A 12,247-nucleotide genomic window follows, 5' to 3' on the forward strand; every position below is an offset into this window, starting at 1 on the left:
TAGCTGCAGTCCAATACTCGCCTAAGTTTGTAAAATCCTACCGAGTGGTGAGCAATCCTCCCACTCGGGGGCTTAGCTGCAGTACGGCACTCGCCTAAGTTCTCCCACTCGGGGGCTTAGCTGCAGTCCAGTACTCACCTAAGTTTATAAAATCCTACCAAGTGGAGAGCAACCCTCCCACTCGGGGGCTTAGCTGCAGTCTAGTACTCGCCTAAGTTCGAAACACACCCCCATCCGCAAGGACGATGAGGTGCAGGTCGACTGCAACCTTCTCCTTCGAAGCTACGCCACAAGTACAATGTGCGCTCCGTCCCTATCTGCAAGGACGACGAGGTGCAGGTCGACTGCAACCTTCTTCTTCGGAGCTACGCCACAAGTACAATGTGCGCTCCATCCCTATCCGCAAGGAAGACGAGGTGCAGGTAGACTGCAACCCTCTCCTTCGGAGCTACACCACAAGTACAATGTGCACTCCATCCATATCCGCAAGGATGACGAGGTGCAGGTCGACTGCAATGCGTGCTCCATCCCTATCTGCAAGGACGACGAAGTGCAAGTCGACTGGAGTCACCACCTCAGAGCTGCATCTCCAGCGCAAAGATTATTCCAAGCAAAGAACAAAGTCCACTTGAAGGCAAAACGCAAGCATATTCGGAAATAAACCAAATTCAGATAAATCCTAAAGTTCCAAGCAGCAAATCAAAAGTATTCGAGCATCAAGCCTGAAGGAGTTTAACGGTTACAGCAATCACTCAGCATTCCAAGGAAAATTTAAGGTAGATTCAAGTCTCATAAGTTTGTTCACTCGGCAGGAGGAGGGCTGGCAGGCTCGATGAATTCGGCCAAGTCGATCATATCCGCGATCCGAGTGGCAGCAGCGATGAAAGTCTCCATGAAGGACTGGAAGTCATGCCTTTTGCTGTTAGCGACCTTGATCGCCGCCAGCTTGTCTTCATGAGCTTCCTTGCAGTGGACTCGCACCAAGGACAGCACCACGTCAGCACCACACCGGGCGGAGGACTTCTTCCATTCTTGCACTCGGTCAGGGATTTCGTTGAGTCGAGCCATCAGGGACTCTAGGTCATTTTGAAGCATCGCCCTTGGCCAGAGCAATGAGTCGACTCGTGAGACTGCTTCCTTCAGATGCGCGAGGTAGCTTGTGACGCCGGCGACACGAGACTCAGTCGGAGCACGTTCATTGCAGTTTCGTCGCAAACTGGAGAAGCGATAGGGTCCAGACCCGTCTCGACCCTTCCAGTTTCCTCGTCAAAGTCTTGGCAGAATTCTGCGGTCAAAAAAATAGTGAGTCGACTGGATAGGATTCATTTGCAAGCATCAACACAGTCGGGTTGAAAGGAGTACCTTCTAGCATCAAATAGAGCTTCTTGGTACGAGTTCTCAGATAAGCTTGCGTGTCATTCCTCTTGTGGACCGCAGACTCCAGCTTTTCATTCAGGACAATTGTATCGTTCTTCAGACGACTCACTTCTCGGTTGGACTCATTGAGGCAGGACTTCAGTTTGTTCACCTCCCCTTCCAGCGCTCCGACTGAAGCCAGCTTCTGGTCTGCAAGGGCAGTTTTATCTTGGGCTTCCTTCTGCGCAACGGCGTGGTCCAAGTCCTTCTTCTCCAGAGTCAACTTCATTTTCTCTGCAAAAGAAGCAATCGAATCAAACAAGAGATCAAAGAAATATATTGAAAGACAGTCGACAGGCAGTTACCTTCCATACCAACTGCTTCATCTTGAGCTTTCTTCAGATTCTGCTGGGCCAATTCCAAGTTGAGGTTCAGTTGCCTCTGCTTCTCCTCAAGTTCAGCAAACTTGGAAATGAGAGTACAAGACTTCTGCAGAAGGCAAAAGACGTGTCAATCGACAAGATCAAAGGTTGTTTACTTCCGAGTGGATAAAACCTAAAGAGGTCACTTAAGACCCCAGCCGACTGCACGCAGTCGACTGTGGTCTCGGGGACTACACCCAGCGGGTGCACTTGGCGTGCCCCCGCTGATCCAGACCCCACTCGACCGGTCCGCCCGGGTCGAGTAAAAAAAACTATTCAGACCCCGGCCGACTCCCAGCAGTCGACCGCGGTCTCGGGGACTACACCCATTGGGTGCACTTGATGTGCCCCCACTGGTTCAGATCCCATTCGACCGGTCCGCCTGGGTCAAGTGGAAGAAAAAGAAAGGAAAAAGGAACTCAGACCCCAGTCGACTACCAGCAGTCGACTGCGGTCTCAGGGGCTACACCCAGTGGGTGCACTTAGCGTGCCCCCATTGATTCAGATCCTACTCACCCAGACCGAGTGGAAGAGTGCAAATACCAAAGACAACAAAACACCCAGTGGGTGTACAGATTCGACGCAAACAACAGGAGATTGTATGGAAGAAAATATTTCAGATAGTATATCGTGACAGAACAAGGTCAGTCGAAAGTTTCCATACCTGGACATTGGCCCGGAGAGCAGCGCTGGCGTTGTAAGCAGCCTGGCTATTCTCGTGCACCGTATTCATCCGCCCCATCATCACGTTAGCCTGACGGATGGCTTCCGCAGCCGCATCCGACTGGTTTTCCGGGACAGGGTAGCTGGTGAAGAAGAGGGCAGACGACCCAGATGCAGTAGCTTGGACCTCCGAGGCATGAGATGGGACGACGGAAGGAATCACCGGTATAGTCGATGGTGCGGGGCGCTCACTCGACAAGGGTACAGCGAAAGTTACAGAGGCCCCGCCCGCGTCTTCAGATTGACAGACGGTTGGTGTTGTCATTGGTCCCTACTGAGACGCCATGCCAGCTGCTACCTTTTTGCTCTTTCTGGGCTTAGGAGCCACATCTTCATCGTCGTCTGGGAGATCGATGACGTTGGGTGGAGCTGCAGGGAAGATCAGTCGACCCCAAATGAACCACTCGAATTCAATCGACCAAGTAATCAAGAACAAGATTATAAGAGTTTTTACCTGGGTTGGAGGTAACCGCGTCTTCCATCTCCTCGTCTCGGTACTGGTAGGAAGAGGTTCCTGATGTAGCGGCACTGCAAACGTCCGCACTCAGTCGGTCACATTCTGTTGCTCGAGTCGACAAAAAGAACAGGTCAGATGATTACCCGGAGAGGGTGGGGACGGCCACTTTGATCCTGGGTAAAGCCTTTGGCGGTTTGGAGGATGTGGCCTTCGGTGCTTTTGGCGCTGGACGCGGCACGACCTTGAGCTGCTTCGGGGCCTTCTCAATTGGCACTGGGGAAGACGTCCGGGGGCGCTTCGAAGATTTCCCAGTCGGCACGGTCGCTAGGTCCGGGGTGCTCTCCAGGTCGTGAGTGTGCTTGGATCTCCTCTCTCTGCGAGGAGGCGAGTCGACCTCTTCGTCATCAGTCGAGTCATCGCTCTCCTTGTCCTCCTTGGCATCCGAGTGCCACTCACCGCTCTCGCCCCCGCTCTCTCCCTCCTCGACGTCTTTCCCCTGCACTCCATTGGGCGTCGAGTACATGTCAATGAGGGCCTGAAAGGTCAACGAGCAAAAGAAATTCAGTCGACCATCAACAAGGTGTCACACAAAGAATCAAGAAGATACTCGACAAGGCAAAGTCATACCTGTTCCGGCTGGCGCGAGTGGTCGAATGGAACCACCCTCCTAGACCCCCGGGGATTGTCTTTGTTGTTGGTGATTCCCTTCAGCCACTTCTCCAAGGTGTCTTCGCTGACGTCCTCCGGGTGGATCCGAGTGGAGTCCTCAAGCCCCGAGTACATCCACATCGGGTGGTCACGGGCCTGAAGCGGTTGGATGCGTCGACTGGGGAAGACCTCCAGCAGGTCCATCCCAGTCACCCCGTCGCGGACAAGTTGGATGACCCGCTCAACCAACACCTTGACCCACGCCTTCTCTTCTGGGACCACCCTCAAGGAGGAGGGCTTCTCCACTCGAGCTAGGGAAAAGGGAGGAAGTCTCGTCGACTGGCCCGGGGTCGGCTCGTCCTTACAGTAAAACCAAGTCGACTGCCAGCCCTGGACCGAGTCGGGAAGGATCATCGCTGGGAAGGTGCTCTTGTTCCTCATTTGGATCCCCAGGCCCCCGCACATCTGGATCACGTGCGTCCTCTCATCACTCGGATTGGCCTTTTTAACCGACTGGGAGCGGCAGGTGAAGATGTGTTTGAAGAGACCCCAGTGCGGTCGACATCCCAAGAAATTTCACACATTGACACAAAGGCAGCCAGATAAACTATGGTGTTTGGAGTGAAGTGGTGAAGTTGAGCCCCAAAGAAGTTCAGAAAGCCATGAAAGAAAGGATGGGGAGGCAGAGAAAACCTGCGATCGACGTGGGTGGCGAGGAGAACGCATTCACCCTCCCGCGGCTGCGGCTCGGTCTCGTTCCCCGGGAGCCGCGCCAATTTGTGGGGGATCAGTCCCCCCTCCACCAAGTCATCGAGGTCGTCCTGGCTAATCATCAAGAGGATCCAATCGCCCTGGATCCAGCCCGGCGGCAGGCCAGATCTTGACGAGGATCCGCCCCGACTGGTCCTCTTGCCCTTCGCCTTCGCGGTCGCCTTCTTCGCCCGCTCCAGCGCCACCGTCTTCGCTTTTCCCATGGCGGCGGATCGAGTTCGAGCGAGGTTTCGACGCAGAGAGCGGAAGTGTGCGCGGCGGAGAGGTCTGAGGAAGAAGAAAGAGAATGGGAGCGCGCGGTGCAAAGACCCGGTCCGATACCTTTTATAAGGTCATTCCCCGAGTGACTGGCTGGTAGGCCTAGACGATCTAAACAAATCCCGCAATAGTTGCGCAAGCAATACGTGGCGAAAAAGGTGGCGTGGAGATCGAGGCGACCTGCCTAATCTGTCCCGATTACCATGGCCTCACCCGTCCAGCGCGCTTCCCAAAATTTGAATCCCGCGAAATCCGTGGAGAGCAGATCAACTTGTCAGACTGAAAACGTCCTACACATTATCATTCGGAATTGTACCGTGAAAATTCACTCAACAAAAACCAAGAATGGACCAAGGCGACTGAAAAAGAAGTTGACGTTCTCTCCTCAGTTCATGGCTCCAAAACAAGTTATACTCACAGCACGAAGAATGAGTCGGAAGTGTTCTCAACTCCTTCCCCACTCAAACCCTGATCCATTTGGGGGCTAATGACGAAGCTATGTACCTAGGGTAGGGTCATGGATCTGTCCAAGATACCCTCCCCAAGGACATCTCTAAAAGAACCAGAAGCAGTCGAAGAGAAATCATCATCCACTCGACCATAAAGCTACGTTCCACTCGATAGTCTTGAAGACACTCGACCATGCGAACAACCACTCGACTACCAGAAGATGTGAAGCCACTCACTCTGCAACGGTCGGGATTTAAGTCATAGCTTTAATAATCATTTATAACACTTTACTTCGGACGTTACCAGTAACGCTCCTCCTTTATGAACATTGAACCTTGTGTAACGGAGGGGAGCTGGGGTCCTGGCGCACTATATATAAGCCACCCCCCTCCTCCGGGACAAGGGTTCGCACCCTCTGTAATTCACACGCATATATCCAGTCGACCGCCTCCGGGCTCCGAGACGTAGGGCTGTTACTTCCTCCGAGAAGGGTCTGAACTCGTAAAACTCGCGTGTACAACTCCTCCATAGCTAGGATCTTGCCTCTACATACATACCCCCCTATTCTACTGTCAGATCTAGAACCACGACAGTGATCACCATCGTCACCGGCGCGATACCTTGATCTCCATCGTAGCATCGTTGTTGTCTCGCCAACTATTGCTTCTACGACTATCGCTACCGCTTAGTGATAAAGTAAAGCAATTATAGGGCGATTGCATTGCATACAATAAAGCAACAACCATATGGCTCCTGCCAGTTGCCGATAACTCCGTTACAAAACATGATCATCTCATACAATAAATATAGCATCATGTCCTGACCATATCACATCACAACATGCCCTGCAAAAACAAGTTAGACGTCCTCTACTTTGTTGTTGCAAGTTTTACGTGGCTGCTACGGGCTGAGCAAGAACCTTTCTTACCTACGCATCAAAACCACAACTATAGTTCATCAAGTTGGTGTTGTTTTAACCTTCTCAAGGACCGGGCATAGCCACACTCGGTTCAACTAAAGTTGGAGAAACTGACACCCGCCGGCCACCTGTGTGCAAAGCACGTCGATAGAACCAGTCTCGCATAAGCGTACGCGTAATGTCGGTCCGGGCCGCTTCATCCAACAATACCGCCGAATCAAAGTATGACATGCTGGTAAGCAGTTTGACTTGTATCGCCCACAACTCACTTGTGTTCTACTCGTGCATATAACATCTACGCATAAAACCTGGCTCGGATGCCCCTGTTGGGGAATGTAGTAATTTCAAAAAAATTCCTACGCACACACAGGATCATGGTGATGCATAGCAATGAGAGGGGAGAGTGTTGTCCACGTACCCTCGTAGACCGTTAAGCGGAAGCGTTATGACAACGCGGTTGATGTAGTCGTACGTCCTCATGATCGACCGATCCTCAGTACCGAACATATGGCTCCTCCGCGTTCAGCACACGTTCAGCTCGGTGACATCCCACGAACTCATGATCCAGTAGAGCTCGGGGAAGAGTTTCATCAGCACGACGGCGCGGTAACGATGTTGATGAAGTTACTGCAGCAGGGCTTCGCCTAAACACTGCTACAGTATGACCGAGCTGGATTATGATGGAGGGGGGCACTGCACACGGCTGGGAGAGATCTTTGTGGTCAACTTGTGTGTCTAGAGGTGCCCCCTGCCCCTATATATAAAGTAGCAAGGGGGGGGGCCAGCCGGCCCTTGTTGGTGCACCTAGGATGAGGAATCCTCCTCCTAGTAGAAGTAGGATTCCTCCCTTTCCTGCTCCTACTAGGAGGGCGAAAGGCAGGGAGAGAAAGAGAAGGAAAGGGGAGCGCCGCCCCCCTTCTCCTAGTCCAATTCGGACAAGGGGGAGGGGAAGCGCTGCCTGCCCTAGGCCGGCCCCTCTCTCTTTCCCTTATGGCCCATAAAGGCCCATTAGTCCCCTGGGGTTCCGGTAACCGATCCGGTACTCCGGTAAAATTCCGGTTTCACCCGGAACTATTCCGATGTCCAAATGTAGGCTTCCAATATATCAATCTTTATGTCTCGGCCATTTCAAGACTCCTCGTCATGTCCGTGATCAAATCCGGGACTCCGAACTACCTTCGGTACATCAAAACATATAAACTCATAAAACCGATCGTCACAGAACTTTAACCGTGCGGACCCTACAGGTACGAGAACTATGTAGACATGACCAAGACACGGTCAATAACCAATAGCGGAACCTGGATGCTCATATTGGTTCCTGCATATTCTACGAAGATCTTTATCGGTCAAACCGCACAACACTATACGTTATTCTCTTTGTCATCGGTATGTTACTTGCCCGAGATTCGATCATCGGTATCCCAATACCTAGTTCAATCTCGTTACCAGCAAGTCTCTTTACTCGTTCCATAATACATCATCTTGTAACTAACTCATTAGTTGTCATGCTTGCAAGGCTTATAGTGATGTGTATTACCGAGAGGGCCCAGAGATACCTCTCCGACAATCGGAGTGACAAATCCTAATCTTGATCTATGCCAACTCAACAAGTACCATCGGAGACACTTGTAGAGTACCTTTATAATCACCTAGTTACGTTGTGACGTTTGGTAGCACACAAAGTGTTCCTCCGGTATTCGGGAGTTGCATAATCTCATAGTCACAAGAACATGTATAAGTCATGAAGAAAGCAATAGCAGTAAACAAACGATCAAGTGCTAAGCTAACGGAATGGGTCAAGTCAATCACATCATTCTCCTAATGATGTGATCCCATTGACAAATAACAACTCATGTCTATGGTTAGGAAACTTAACCATCTTTGATCAATGAGCTAGTCAAGTAGAGGCATACTAGTGACACTATGTTTGTATATGTATTCACACATGTATTATGTTTCCGGTTAATACAATTCTAGCATGAATAATAAACATTTATCATGAAATAAGGAAATAAATAATAACTTTATTTTTGCCTCTAGGGCATATTTCCTTCACATCTTAGTCTATCTTGCCGATGGACGGGCGACGTTTGTGGCCTCTTGTGAATCTGCACGGGCTGCAGTGGTGGGGTGATAGAGGGTGTTTGGTCGGGAGGTAGGCTGGAGGGATGGGAGGCGCCGATGTGGTGGGGCCACCCGTCACTATCACAAGGGTGTGCTGGTTGTGGATGTGTGTGCTCCCTCTCCTCCCCTTTTCATGGCCGAGCGCCTACTAGTGCATTCCCGACGATGTTCGAGGCAGGACTTCCGCCTCTGTCTCCTCAGTTGGGGCGGCTGTTTTGGCCAAAGCTAATGGCTTTGTTTGGTCTCGCGGATGTATGGATGTAGGGCAACAGCCCTAATAGCGGGAGTCACGACGTTTGTGGGCGGGACGTGCGTCTCAAGTGTGGGCAGGTAGCCATGGCCACGTGAGTAGCATGGCTGTTGGTGTTTGGTGTAGCACGGGTGTGCCGAAGGGGTGTGAGCGCTATGAGACATTATTTGTCTGCTGTTTTGGCCGACAGTAGCAGTGTCAAGCCACTCCATCTTGAAGGCTCCGTCGCGGCGGCTCTCACTTCCTCGGACCACTCCGGGTGAAAACTTGATCTTTGGGATCGGACGGTGACGGCACTCTGGTGGCGTCCTCTTCTTGGAGGCACCGTCTTGAAGTCCATGCTTCGTAGGTGTACAGCTCACCTCTACGCGGTGGTTGCCTTTCGCTCCAAGCAGTTTGTCTTGTGTATTTGTAGGTTATTTGTAGGTTGCTTCCTAGTCATTCGGGTGGTGTTGTGGTGCCCAAGACCTTTGTATCCTGCTTTGTGTGTATGGTGTGTGTGGGTTGATGTGTGTTTGTATATGTGTTTGGTCATTGTTACTTTATATTAGGTCGATGCTAGGCACCGGCGTGCTGACCCAGCGTTTCGGCCGGTCGCCCCAGGACCGTTGGATTCACACACGCGCGAACGCCCGGGATCGGCTTCTCCCGTTGATTCGGTCGTCTTCTTCGCCCAACATCGCCTCTTCCCCACAGAGGAAAAAATCCCCTGTACCTCCTCCTCTCAGCAGCGTCCTTGGCTCCCCCTCGTCACGCTCGCTGCAGGCATGCCACCCGCTTGCGTGTCGCCTTAGCTTGCAACACGACTATCCCGTGCTGCCATGGCTTGCTAGAAACAAGCTCCTCCTCGTGGACTCCCGCCCACAGAAGGTCGCAATCTTTGTCGTTAAAGCATACACCATCGCCGGTCCCAACATACAATGCTGCTAGTCGCGTATCCTGTGTGGTCGTGCTTGCAGCCTCGCCGGCGACGGGTGTCGCCGTTTGCAACTCCAACGTACATAGATTTAGTATCGCCGAACGATTCCAGCTCTATCAAATGTGGTTGTAGCTTGTACGGTGCATGGATGTAGTATTCGTCGATGACAGCGTCGCCTGGCTACAGCTCCGGCGAACACGGTTGCAACTCTACCGAACGTGGTTGTAGCTTGTGTGGTAAACGCTTTTAGCATTCGTCGACGACGCCTCGCCGGTTGCAGCTCCAATGTAAGCGGTTGTAGCATTGCTACGAACTGGTTGCAGCTCTTGCAACACATGGTTGTAGCATTCATCAAAGACGACATTGAGAGCAGCATGTGAGGGTCATTGTGGCGCTGTTCGGCAAATGTGTCCCCAACAATGACGAGCTGTCACGAGACTCTGATGTGGTGATTAGTGTGCACTGAGCATACCGCGGGGTGCAGGTGTTGTTGATTCCTTGTTATGGATCACAACCCGGGGATCATTTGCTGGAACGTGAGAGGGCTTAATAACCCTGCCAAGAGGAAAGTAGTTAGGGAGTTTCTTTCTTCGCTTAGAGTAAACCTAGTCTGCTTACAAGAGACCAAGCTCGAGACTATAAACCAGTTTGATGTTATGCAATGTTTAGGGCCATCCCTTGATGGCTTTGCATACTTGCCAGCTGTGGAAATGCGTGGTGGTATCTTATTGGGTTGGGACACGACGCGTCTATCTGTGGACTGCATCCAACTCGATCCAAACTTCCTCACGGGCAAAGTCCGTCAAATTGATGGCAATGATTGGTGGATCTCGGGGGTCTATGCGCCGCAAGGTGATGAGCTCAAAACGCAATTCCTCCAAGATCTTTATGGCAGGAGGCTGCTTTGTCCAGGGACTTGGATGTGCCTTGGCGACCAACATGATTCTCAGGGGATCCGAAAAGAGCAATCAGAATATCAGTAGAGCAATGATGAGCAAATTCCAAAACTTCGTGGATGACCATGAGCTCAAGGAGCTGTACATGCACGGGCAACATTTCACTTGGTCGAATGAAAGGAACTCGCCAACCTTCACCAAAATTGATAGGATTCTCGTCTCCATGGATTGGGAGCTAGGTCACCCCGACTACCTGCTCCAAGCCCTATCTACCAGTGCTTCGGATCATGTGCCACTACATCTCTCCACGAGCAACAACTTTCAAGTCAAGCACCGCTTCTGCTTTGAGTTATATTGGACAAAACTCGATGGATTTCTTGAGGCGGTACAAGAAGCTTGGGTCTACAGCGACGAGATTTTTGGCCCATTCAAGAGGCTAGACACGCTTCTCAGAAACACGGCTGCATACTTACAGGCTTGGGGGCAGAGGAAAACTGGCAACATTAAAATGCGCATGAAAATTGCCACCTGGGTGATTGCGAGGATGGACAGAGCGCAAGAGCGCGGGAGGCTGAGTCCGATGGAGTTGTGGCTGCGTCGGACTTTGAAGTTGGCCCTGCTCGGTTTAGCTTCCCTTGAGCGCACCATTGACAGGCAGAGATCGAGGATCCGTTGGCTGAAGGATGGAGACGCCAACACCAAGCTCTTTCAGGCAGTGGCAAATGGTAGACGAACCAAGAACTTTATTCCTTGCATTAAGCAAGGAGAGGAGCTCATTACTGAACAAGATAGGAAAGAAGAAGTGTTTTCGGAGGCCTTTGCAAAATTGCTGGGCAAGGCAAGAACAAGAACAGGCTCGCTAGACCTCAACTTTCTCCAAATCCCAAGTCACAACTTGCAAGAGCTTGAACATATATTCACGGAAGAGGAAGTTTGAAAGGTCATAAAGGAGATCCCGGCTGATAGAGCCCCGGGACCGGACAGATTTATCGGAGCCTTCTACCATGTGGCGTGGCCAATCATTAAGGGAGACATTATGGCTGCGCTCATGAAATTGTATGTGGGAGACGGCAGAGGATTCGACAAGCTAAATGGTGCGCATATCATCTTAATTCCCAAGAAACCAGATGCCATAGAGGTGGGAGACTATCGGCCTATTAGCCTACCACACAGCATTGCAAAGATCTTCGCCAAGATGCTTGCCTTGAGAGCGCGCCCTCGCATGTCAGAGATCATCGAGATCAACCAGTCAGCTTTTATCAAAGGAAGAAACATTCATGACAATTTCTTGCTCGTCAAGCAAGTGGCTCGGAAGTTGCGTGCCAGAAAAGAGGAGAAGGGGCTTTTCCTTAAGCTTGATATTTCGAAAGCTTTTGACTCTCTTTCCTAGTCGTTTCTCATGGAAGTCTTGGAAGCTAGGGGCTTTGGACAGAGATGGATTAGATGGATATCATTGCTCCTTCATTCTGCCAACACCCATGTGGTGGTCAATGGAGTTCCAGGTAGACGTTTCCACCATGCCAAGGGCCTTCGGCAGGGCGATCCGATCTCGCCGTTGTTATTCGCTATTGCGATGGATTCGCTCACTTATCTCATGAAGAAGGCCACAAAGACTGGTGTGTTAAGCTCGTTCAGAGGTATCTCGGTGAACCAGCGCCTCTCCCTCTATGCGGATGACCTTGCGCTGTTCTTAAGGCCATCGTATCAAGACCTAAACTTCGTGAGAGCAGCATTTGATATCTTTGGTGAAGCTTCGGGCCTTAAGATCAACTATAACAAATCGCATGCGATCCTCATCAAGCAGAACGATAGCGACCAACAAAGAGTGGAGGAGGTGCTGCACTGCAAGCTTGCAAAATTTCCCTGCCGCTACTTGGGACTTCAGCTGGCGATCAGTCAACTTACCCGTGCCGACTGGCAACCACTTCTGGATCAGGTCCGGCATTTCATTCCTGCCTGGCAGCGTGGTTTCATTCAAAAAGACCGGGCAGACTGGTGCTCGTCAAGACTGTTATCGCGGCCAGACCGGTTCATCAACTTCTGGTGCTCGA

The sequence above is a fragment of the Triticum aestivum genome, chromosome 1A (genome assembly GCF_018294505.1).
Source record: "Triticum aestivum cultivar Chinese Spring chromosome 1A, IWGSC CS RefSeq v2.1, whole genome shotgun sequence".
Taxonomy (NCBI): domain Eukaryota; kingdom Viridiplantae; phylum Streptophyta; class Magnoliopsida; order Poales; family Poaceae; genus Triticum; species Triticum aestivum.